The sequence below is a fragment of the Homarus americanus genome, unplaced genomic scaffold (assembly GCF_018991925.1).
Source record: "Homarus americanus isolate GMGI-L3 unplaced genomic scaffold, GMGI_Hamer_2.0 scaffold39155, whole genome shotgun sequence".
Lineage (NCBI taxonomy): Eukaryota > Metazoa > Arthropoda > Malacostraca > Decapoda > Nephropidae > Homarus > Homarus americanus.
The window spans coordinates 21,380,301-21,390,626 of record NW_024737042.1 but is presented as its reverse complement, the minus strand read 5'-3'; positions in this window follow the sequence as shown (position 1 = coordinate 21,390,626).

The window sequence follows — 10,326 nt, the reverse complement described above, 5'->3', positions numbered from 1 at the left end:
TACGGACGCTTCCGCTACTGCCGTGGCCCTATGGGATTCGCTGCTACGGGGGACGCCTTCTGTCTCCGTGGTGACGCGGCACTTCAAGGCGTGACCAACTGCGTGAAGGTAGTGGATGACGTCCTCCTCTACGATGAGGACTACCTGACGCATCTTCGCCGCATCGACGAGGTACTGACCAGGTGTAGGACGCACGGCATCACTCTGAATGCCGAGAAGTTCGTTTTGGCCGCACCTGCAGTGTCTTTCTGCGGCTACCGACTATCAAGGGATGGCATTGCTGCGGACCCGGAAAAAGTTCCCGCCATAGCGGACTTTGCAAAACCTGTCAACCTTACGGATCTCAGGTCTTTCATGGGCCTGGTGAACCAGCTGGCAGAATTTTCTCCTGACGTCTCCGCCGCTGCCGGGCCTCTCCGCCCCCTGATGAGCCTCAAGAGAACTTTCACATGGACCCCTGACCACGACCTCGCCTTTCATAAGGTAAAGGAGGCCCTGTCAAGTCCACCTATCCTTGCTACTTTCGACCCAGCGTCCTCCAGACAGACGCCTCGCGCCTGTACGGGGTTGCTTACGCCCTTCTCCAGGATCACGGTGGAGGAAAGTACCGGCTCGTACAGTGTGGCTCTCGCTTCCTCACCGATGCTGAGTCTCGCTACGCTACCATCGAGCTGGAGCTGCTGGCAGTGGTATGGGCCTTATCGAAGTGCAAATTTTACTTGATTGGCCTACAGCACTTCGACCTCATCACAGACCACAGGCCCTTGGTCCCCATTCTTAATCACTATTCGCTGGACGCCATCGAGAATCCCCGCCTCCAGCGCCTGAAGGAGAAGATTTTGGCCTTCGTCTTCACCGCGGCTTGGCGCGCAGGTAAGGAGTTGTGCATCCCGGATGCCCTCTCCCACTCCCCAGTCAGCCGCCCTACACCTGAAGACGAGATGCTCAGCACCGAGGCCGGTTTCTCCGTCAGCAACATCGTCACTTGCAGGCCGTACAGTCCCTCGCCAGCACCCAGGCCTCAGTGTCGCCACCCGACAGCGATCTGGCCCTTGAGGAACTACGGACCGCCGCACGCGACGACCCCTCCTACACTCAGCTCTTGGAGAGTGTGAGGACTGGGTTCCCTCGCCACCGTTTTGACCTCCACAACGCCCTACGCCCGTATTGGAAGATACGTGAGGACCTCTACGCAGATGGGGACCTCGTCCTGTACGGTGCCCGTGTGGTCGTCCCTGCAGCTCTCCGTCGTCGCGTTCTGGCCAGCTTACACGACAGCCATCGTGGAGCAGAGGCCACCAAGCGCCGCGCAGGGCAGGCTGTGTACTGGCCCGGCATTGACGCGGATATCGTCAATACGGTCCGTGCCTGTGAGCCGTGCCAGGCCTTTCGAGTCCGTGTCGGCTGATTTCTTCAGTACAGCTGGGAAACATTTCCTAGTTGTCGCCGACCGACTCTCTGGCTGGCCTGTGGTGGTAATCTGTGGCTCGGACACGACGTCCGCGGCCACCATTCGCCACTTCCGGCACCTCTTTCGTGACCTGGGTGTCCCCGTACGTCTGCGGACGGACGGTGGGCCACAGTTCACCAGCCGGGACTTCACAGGATTCCTGGAGCGTTGGGGAGTCCGCCACATCGTGTCAACACCCCACTACCCACAGTCAAACGGCCATGCTGAGGCTGCGGTCAAGACAGTCAAGCACCTCATCCTCAAGGTGGCCCCTTCAGGCAACATAGACTGTGAGGCGTTTGACAAAGGACTCCTGGAGTTACGTAATACTCCCACCCACACAGGACGCTCCCCTGCCCAGATCCTGTATGGTCACCCTCTCCGCTCTTGCGTTCCTGCACACGCCAAGGCCTTTGCGAAGGAGTGGCAGACCAGAGCCGAGAGCTGCGACCGCCGCGCCGCTTCACGTGCCCAGGACGCCAAGGCTCGGTATGACGACCGTGCCCACCCTCTTCAGCCACTGGAGATTGGTGCCCTTGTCCGCGTCTAGGACCCGACGACGACACGTTGGGACAAGGTGGGCATAGTGATGGGCGTCGGCCGGTCGCGGGACTACAAGGTCAGGATGCCGAGCGGCCGTGTCTGGTGGAGGAACCGCCGCTTCCTCCGGCCAGTCCCACCCCTTGCTGCTGGCCCCCTGACCGAGGACGAGTCCCCTACACCTCACGAGGATCCGCCCCACAGTGCACCTCGACGCTCGGAGCGACTTAGGACTAAGAAGTCCGCTCAAGACAAAGACTATGAGCGTGAGGGGGTGAGGGAGATGTAGGTTATGTATCTAAGCTACTGTGCCGAGTAGCAACCTTGTATATAAGCTACTGTGCCGAGTAGCATCTATGTATATAATTACCTGGCAACACTGCACGTGTTATGTGGTAACATTGCCCCGAGGCTGCCATATGGCAAGGCAGTCTTAGTCTGACTCTGTGGGCCGTGCATGGCACACGCAAGTCACCACTTGTATTTCTCCTATCCGAATAAATGGACTTCAGTGTTACCCGGTGTTTCCCTACCCATCACTGCTTTCTTCAGGGAACACTTAGAACCTTCAGTAGAGAGACAGTACACAAAGCTGGAGATATAGCCACTACCCTACTCATGTGCATAGTCAATCGTCCGGCCCGTTTCATGACATAAAATCAATCAAAGACTTTGCTTCTGCACTTTGGAATCAGGGATATATCACTACTAAAGTCAGTCCAGAGGAGATGGACCAGACAGATCTTTGAGGTCAGAGAACTTCCTTACAATGAACGTCAACGTCGATTGAACCTCAACTGTGTCAAAGGGCGTCTTCTCCTCTTTAACCTGATCACTTGTTATCGCATCTCTCGTGGCCTTTATCCTTTACATCCCACCGACCTATTGACCTTGAAACCAGATGTAAAGGCCTGGGACTTAGGGATAGAAATCCCTTACCAGCCTAATCAGGATCTTATAAAGGAAAGTCAAGGACCATGGTTATCTGAGGAATAACAAACAACCGTTTGAGATTGACATCTCTTTACTATAAAAATATAACACAAAACTCTGTGTAAAGAGTGTCGGAATAAGAACCAATGAATAGATTACTGGTCGGCATATGAACTTCGACTGATTCGTTGTGTACACACTGAAGCAGTTAAAATTTAGATAATATATGTTATACTTGAAATGTAGTAACATTAGTTTCAATGTGTTAAATAAAACAAAGTAATGTTTATTGTATTAGTCTCAAATACTAATGAATGAGTGAGCGTTTGATAGCTATTTGTGGATTCGCAACTTGAACGACTATTTGTTTATGAGGTCATTTCCGCCCACCTCTGCTCGCTCTGTTTAACTGCCAAGCCGGGTGACGGCAGTATTGAGCTGGCAGTTGTAAGATAAGTATCTCCTCTCCTATTGTATATTTCTAGTGGTGTACCGTGTTAACCTTGCTCGACTTTTAAGAACACCAAGTATTATATAGTGATTTATATGTGAAACTGTGGGTAGGCACATTTTAGAATTCAACGGTAAATAACTTACTTGTTTATTAGTTACGTGTGTTGGATAACCACGTTGTTCATGGTAGAGTCTAGACTAAATAAGTGTTTAATCAATACTTTGATGTTCATCATTTTGTCACTCGGTTGAATAGTTTATTTGTTCAGATTTAATTTGTATTTATTTATTTTTGTACATACGGATACACTTGTTTTATTGTTTGTTTGTTTAGTAATATATTCTGTAATTAAATCTACTTATGAATTTCAATATACCCCATAGTAATGAGGTGATGAATTTGGTGGGAACTATTCCTGGACCTATAGTACAAAGTTGAATTTGTGATTTTGTTACACCCTAAGAGGCCAAGGGTCGTAACACTCTGACACCACTCAACAACATGAAATAACAGTTACGCGAGTCAAACAATTAATGCAGTCAACAGTTAATGGAGTCAAACAATTATGAGAATCAACAATTAATGGAATCCAACAATTAATGGGAGTCAACAACTGATAGAATCGAACAATAAAAGGGAGTCAGCAATTAATGGAATCAAACAACAAAAGAATCAAACAATGAACAGATACTTCCTACGGCAGCGGCCCTGGGAAAGGTTCTGGAACTTAGTGATCCACTCTCGGGGGAAGGTCCAGTCAACTCCTCACTTGTCCTCGGCGGCCGATGTCTTGCTACACAGGAGAAACACCGGGGCACAGACGGTGGAGATGAGCTGGTGGTCATGGCAGCTGCGGTAGTGTTAGGGGGTCCAGAGATTGACAGTCTATAGGTGAAGGTCTGGGGACACAGCCCACGAGTCCAGAGCCTTGATGAGAACACCACCAGAATTTGGAAGAGCAGCGGGGGGGGAGTGTGTCTGGTTTGAAGTCAATTTCTATTTCAATTGTTTATTCCTTGATAGAGGAAGCGGGATCCTAGTGCTGTCACTAGGTACCCCTGTACAATGACACCAGAATCATCTGGCAAGTGTGAAAAGTATATACAGTATAAATATTATAAAGGGGCTTACTAAAGCCTAAGAAAGGAAGGATATTCCTTTAACACATAATCAATATTATTTACAAAATATCTGGCCAGTATTGGGAGGATCATCGTGTCTCCGTCAGGGGGTCGTGGAGTGGTGGTCCAGCAGGCGTCACGGAAGCGTTGTGTGTGGGGACATCTTAGGAGGTAGTGAATAAGGGTGCGGCTGTCGGGTCTTCTGCATAACGCACAAGAGCGTTGCTCAGGGGATGCGGGGATACCAATCTCCCAAGCAAAGTCATACCCAATGATGATACGGGCAGCAATCACGTCCCCCTTCCGCGACCCTTTCCCGTAGACGTACGAGAGGTCAGGAAGTTTACGGAGGACATCGTACCAGGTGGGCGGGGAGTCCAGGGGGATGGCTGCTTCCCGAGCTTCTCTCTGTTTGCGGCGGATTTGGGTCCTAATCTGTAAGAGTGTTCGAGGAACAACGTAGTCAGGTGTGGCCTTGTGCAGCCAGTCTTGGCAAGGTCATCTGCTGCCTCATTCCCCAAGATACCGACATGACTAGGTATCCATAGGAATGTCACAGGACGGCCTGCATCCTGAAGTGTGGATGTTAACCCTCGTATTCGGAGGATGAGGTCCTTATTTTCCCCTGATCCAAATGCGATCCCGTCCAGAGCAGACCTGGAATCGCAGCAGACAAGCAAGGGGCAGAAACCATCTGCTTCTTCCTCAGCGAGAAGGGCAGCAAGGAGGGCTATTAGTTCAGCCTGAGTGGAGGATGCCCCGTCAGAAACTCTGAGAGACAGTTTGATAGGCTCAGGGGCATGAGGACGGGAGATGTAGACACCAGCCCCGGCCCTACCTGTAGCGGGGTCAACAGAACCATCAGTGTAGAGGACGACCCTACCTGGGGACCAGTGAGCGATCCTGGAGAGGTGGTATTTGCAGAGAATAACAGGGTTCACCTGGGATTTCGGGAGCGGTCCACCGAGGGCAATCACTTCAGGTTGAAAATCCAGCCAGGGAGAAGGAGACGAACCAACAGCAGGGGTGACAACAATATCAGGCAGGAGGTCGTGTTCCTGAAGGGCTCGGATGAGTGACCCTCGCCACTGTCTTCTACTGTAGATGGAAGTCGGTCTCGGACAGCAGTAGTCAAGTTGGTTTGGACATAGTTGCCCCTAGGATCCCGTAGAATGGAAACGGCAGTTTTTAGGTAAAACTCCTGGACACGATCCTGTATGGGGGAAAGACCAAGTTCGTTATATAGAGAAGTAGAGCGTGTCCACTGAGGAGCCCCAAGGATGATACGAGCAGCTTTCCTCTGGATAAATTCGAGACGGTTGACAGCAGTCCGACTAATGTTGACGAGGGCAGGGGCGGCGTAGTCGACACAGGAACGGACAAAGGACTTGTACATGGTGAGAATGACAGGGATGGTTGTACATGGTGAGAAGTACAGGGATGGTGGCACCAAGGGAACCCCTGCACATGGTAGAGAGGGGAGCGATACGCTGAAAGCATATGTCTCGAAGATAGCGGACTTCAGGGATCTGACAACGTGTGCGAGTTACATACACACCCAGGTATTTTGTCTCATTAACCCAGCCCAAGGGCGTTCCTGATAAGAAAAGGGGTGGAGGTACAACACGACCGTGCCACATGGCTTTTGTTTTCGCAGTTGAAAGAAGGAAACCAAGTGAATCACACTCTCTGGAGACCAGATCAAGGGCTTCCTGCATGCTGAGATAGTCAGGGGCTTGGAGGAGGACATCGTCGGCATATCCTGAGTGGACAACTTCTGTCGGCCACGGGAGTGATGCAATGGAGTGCATGAGAGTGTTAAACAAGGTGGGACTCAGGACTCCACCTTGAGGGGTGCCGAGGTTCATTTCTTGAACAGGAGACATAGAGCCTTCAACGCGAACCCGGGCCTGACGTCCAGTGAGGTAAGAGGCGATCCATTGTAGAAGTCTCCCTTTAACCCCTAACCGTGCAAGTTCAGCTAAAATGAGGGCAGGCTGAGCCGTATCAAAGGCTCCCTTGATATCAAGGAAGACGGAGACGCGGGCAGTCTGATTGCAATAAAAGGAAGCAATGGAGTGTGCTGTGCTGCGATGTTGAATGAAACCATTGAGGGAGTTGTGGAAGCCGCCTATGGTGTGAAGAAGGCGACGATGGAGTATCCTCTCCATCATCTTGCAAACACAGGAGGTAAGACTAATGGGTCGATATTTCCCAGGATCTCCCGGCTTAGGGATGGGGATAATAGTGGCATTTTTCCAGTTGGACGGGAGAACCCCATGTTCATAAGACATATTGTAGAGAGCAAGCAAGGGGCCGTTAGGATTATTAGTACAGGCGTTGAGGACGGAGTAGGTTATCTGATCATCCCCAGGAGAGGTGTCTTTTCTAGAGCGACGAGCATTGTCAAGCTCGAACTGTGTGATGGGATGATTAGTGGGGGCAGGGGAGGTTAGAGCAGCACGAACAACAGGCTCAGACGCATCGATGCGAGCCTGCACTGCCTCCTGCATTGGATCTGGAAGTGCCTCAGGGGAGGAAGCTCGTGCCCAGTCCTCCATTAAAGAGCAGGCAAGGGAGGCGGGGTCAGGGTGGGGAGGAGGCCTCCGTCGAGTACCCCGTATAGCATTAATCCGATTCCATACATAAGAGGGTGACGACTGGAACGATAGAGACCCCGTGAAGGATAGCCAGTCCGCCTCACGTATCCGACGGCGCTCCTGAGTTGCAAAGGAGCACCAATTTTTGAAGTCTTCCCAGTCCTCTGGAGACCGAGACCTCCGTATGGCAGAGTGGAGATCACGGGTTACCTGCCGGAGATGTCTCATGGCAGGGATACGATACCAGTAGTTGGTGGCACTTCTGGGGTGACGGGGAAGGCGTGGAGGGGTAGCGCGATTGACAGAGTCATACACGGCATCAACAAAATCAGCGCTGTAAGAGTCAAGGGACTGGGGGACAACATAGGAATCCGTCCAGGTAGAAAGGTATTGGGTAAAGGAAGGAACAGCATCTTGTGTGAGACGAAGGCGAGGGGATCGATAAGGAGTTGATGTCGGGGCAAAGAAGGAGAGCCTGAGATGGGTAGTAACGGCAAGATGGTCACTATACAGAGCAGGCTCGGTGCAGACGGTAGGATGAAAGGAAGTATGACCGTTCAATAGTAAGCCAACATCAAGGAAACTATGGGGGAGGCGAGTAGGATCGTCAGGACAAAGAAAGCGAACATCATCATCCCCATTTAGAAACTGTGAGAGATGTGATCCGTTAAGGGTACATGGAGTGGGATGATCCGGAGTAAGAGTGGGATGGCGGGCATTAAAGTCGCCAAGAACAATAGTGGGAACCCCATCATGGAGGTCGTGAAGAACCTAGGGGTCCAGAGAATCACTCTTGAAATGAACATTGACTACACGAAGGGTCCGGTCACCAAGAGTAAGGGAGACAGAAAGTAATTCAGACGGGGGTCCATGTGAGTCAGGTGAAGGGAGACGAACAGATGGAATGGTGTTACGCACAAGGGTGAGGAGGCCACGAGCCTGCCCACGGTACCGAGGCAGGGTGTAAACAGTATAGCCAGAGAGGCGGAGTGGAGTAACATCGTCTGTGATGGTTTCCTGAAGCAGAGCAACATCTACTTGATGGGAGAGCACAAACTGGGCGAGGTCTGTCCGGCGAGGTCTAAGTCCCTGGATGTTCCATTGTAAGAAGAGGAGGGAACGGCCTCCGGTGTGAGATGAGTCGGAGGGGCTAGACAGGGCTCCAGAGGAGGTACCAAATTCTGTTGAGAGAAATGGAGAGGGAGGAGTGGGAGAGCGAGGGATGGATCCTCCATCTCGGGAGATGGAAGGAGGCGGGTCATCAGCGCTTGCAAAGTGCGCCCCTGTTGGGTCAGGGTGTCCAGAATGAGTTGTTGTTGCTTCTGCAATGTCGCAATTGTTTTCACAAACAAGTCGAGTTGGGCTGAGAGAAGGTTGATTTGCTTGGAGTTGCGATCCAGACGGAGAGTGATTGTTTCCATAGAACCAACTTGGTGTATCTGTGCAGGAGCTGGAGGTGGCAGCGAGGATTGCCGAGGGCCCGACTGGGCATGTGGTGGTGGTAGCGACGGAGAGGGACGGTGAGGGTTCAGTTGAGTAAGAGGTGGTGGTGCTGGTGAGAGACAGCGGGGGTCCGGGTGGGCAGGAGTGGTGGTGACTGTGTGGCAGGGCCGGCAACGACCTTGTTCCAAGAACGGTAGGGAGAGGGAGGGAGGGGAGAAAGGATGGGTGGTAGGGGTGATAGGGGGGTGGTAGAGGAGAGGAGATCAATGGGAAATCCTTGGTGGATGGAAGAGGCGGTGGTGGATAGGATTGAGGTTTGGTTGACAGGGGCTTCGTCAGAGACGAGGGCGGTGGTACAAGGTAAGTTTTCCCCGGGCGAGTGCCAGGACGCTGTGGGCAATTGGCATTCCAGGCGTGGTGACTGCCATGGCAATTGACGCACCGTGGAATAACTGGGATTTTGTTCTGAATTTTCGATTTGCATTCCACTGTTTCGTGAGGACCTGCACAGAAACCGCAGGCGACCATCCTCGTGCACTCCCAGGTGCGGTGTTTCCACGATTGGCAACGACCACAGATTTTCGGGGTTCCGATAAATCGGTCGAGAGGACAGTTGTGAATTGGTCCTACATTCACCTTCGGGGGGAGGGGGCCCACCCACCAGCCGATGAGTTCGTTGGATGGACGTTTGGAGACCGGGTTGATGCGGCGTTCCATGTCCAGTAGTTGTGGGAGAAGAGGGCGAAGATCGTCGATAGGGATCTCCCAGGGTACGTGGCGAACCATTACCTTGGTACGACGAGTTTCTGGGGTGATGATGGTGAACTTCAGCATCACCTCCCCCTGGGGAGCAGGAAAGCCCACCTGAGTGAGCAGGCGTACCGTCTCGTCCATTTGTGTGGTGACTATCACGGCTGTGGGACTCGGCGGAGGCGAAGTGTTGAGTCCTGAAGTGGAGAGCAGTGACGGAAGAACCAGGTCGTCCGTGTGCTCAGAGGCAAGTCCCGAGGAAAGGCGAGACGACGAAGGCGCGACGGGGCAGGGAGACAAAGGGAATCCCCTATGTCCATCGTCGGCGGAGGGTCGGTCATTGAGCCACATGTAAGCTCACTTGGGGACCCCGATGACAGGAGTCCACCCTCTACAGCCCCAGAAGGGGTGCAAGGGGGAGCCGTGGCCCCTGCTGGAGACCCTGACTTCTGAGGTTTCTGCTTCTTCTTTGACGTGTCTTCAAGAAGAAAGTCGTCAGCATCACTGTCACCTACTGCCACCGTTTCCAACGAACGGGAGCGTTTAACGGCGGGCATAGGGCACGTTGGCAACACTGCAGTCAGGTGGAGTGATAAAGACGTCACTGCTACGTCACACTATCACATTGCGCATGCGCAAACTTGAAAAACTTTGCTCAGAGGGATCGGGTGGTAGGACCAGATGTTTTTATCCCCCCAAAATGTACAGAAAGCCTACACAGGTAGACAGTTTCATACATTTTTTATCCAGTCACCTGGAGTCTACCAAAATATCAGTTTTTCTGCTATGTTTTTGAGATGTTTGCGTATTTGTGACGCTGAATTTATTGATGAAGAATTAAAACACATTCGTTCCATTGCACAAAAACTTGGGTACCCTTCAGTGTTTGTTGATCATTTTTTTAAAAGGGCTAAAAAAATTCTTTTATTCTACTCAAACCAGGCAAATTCCTACACTTAAGAATATTTTGACTCTGCCTTATCGCAATGAATTTGCCCCGTTAGTTCAGTCCCCTAAATTATTAAATAATAATGT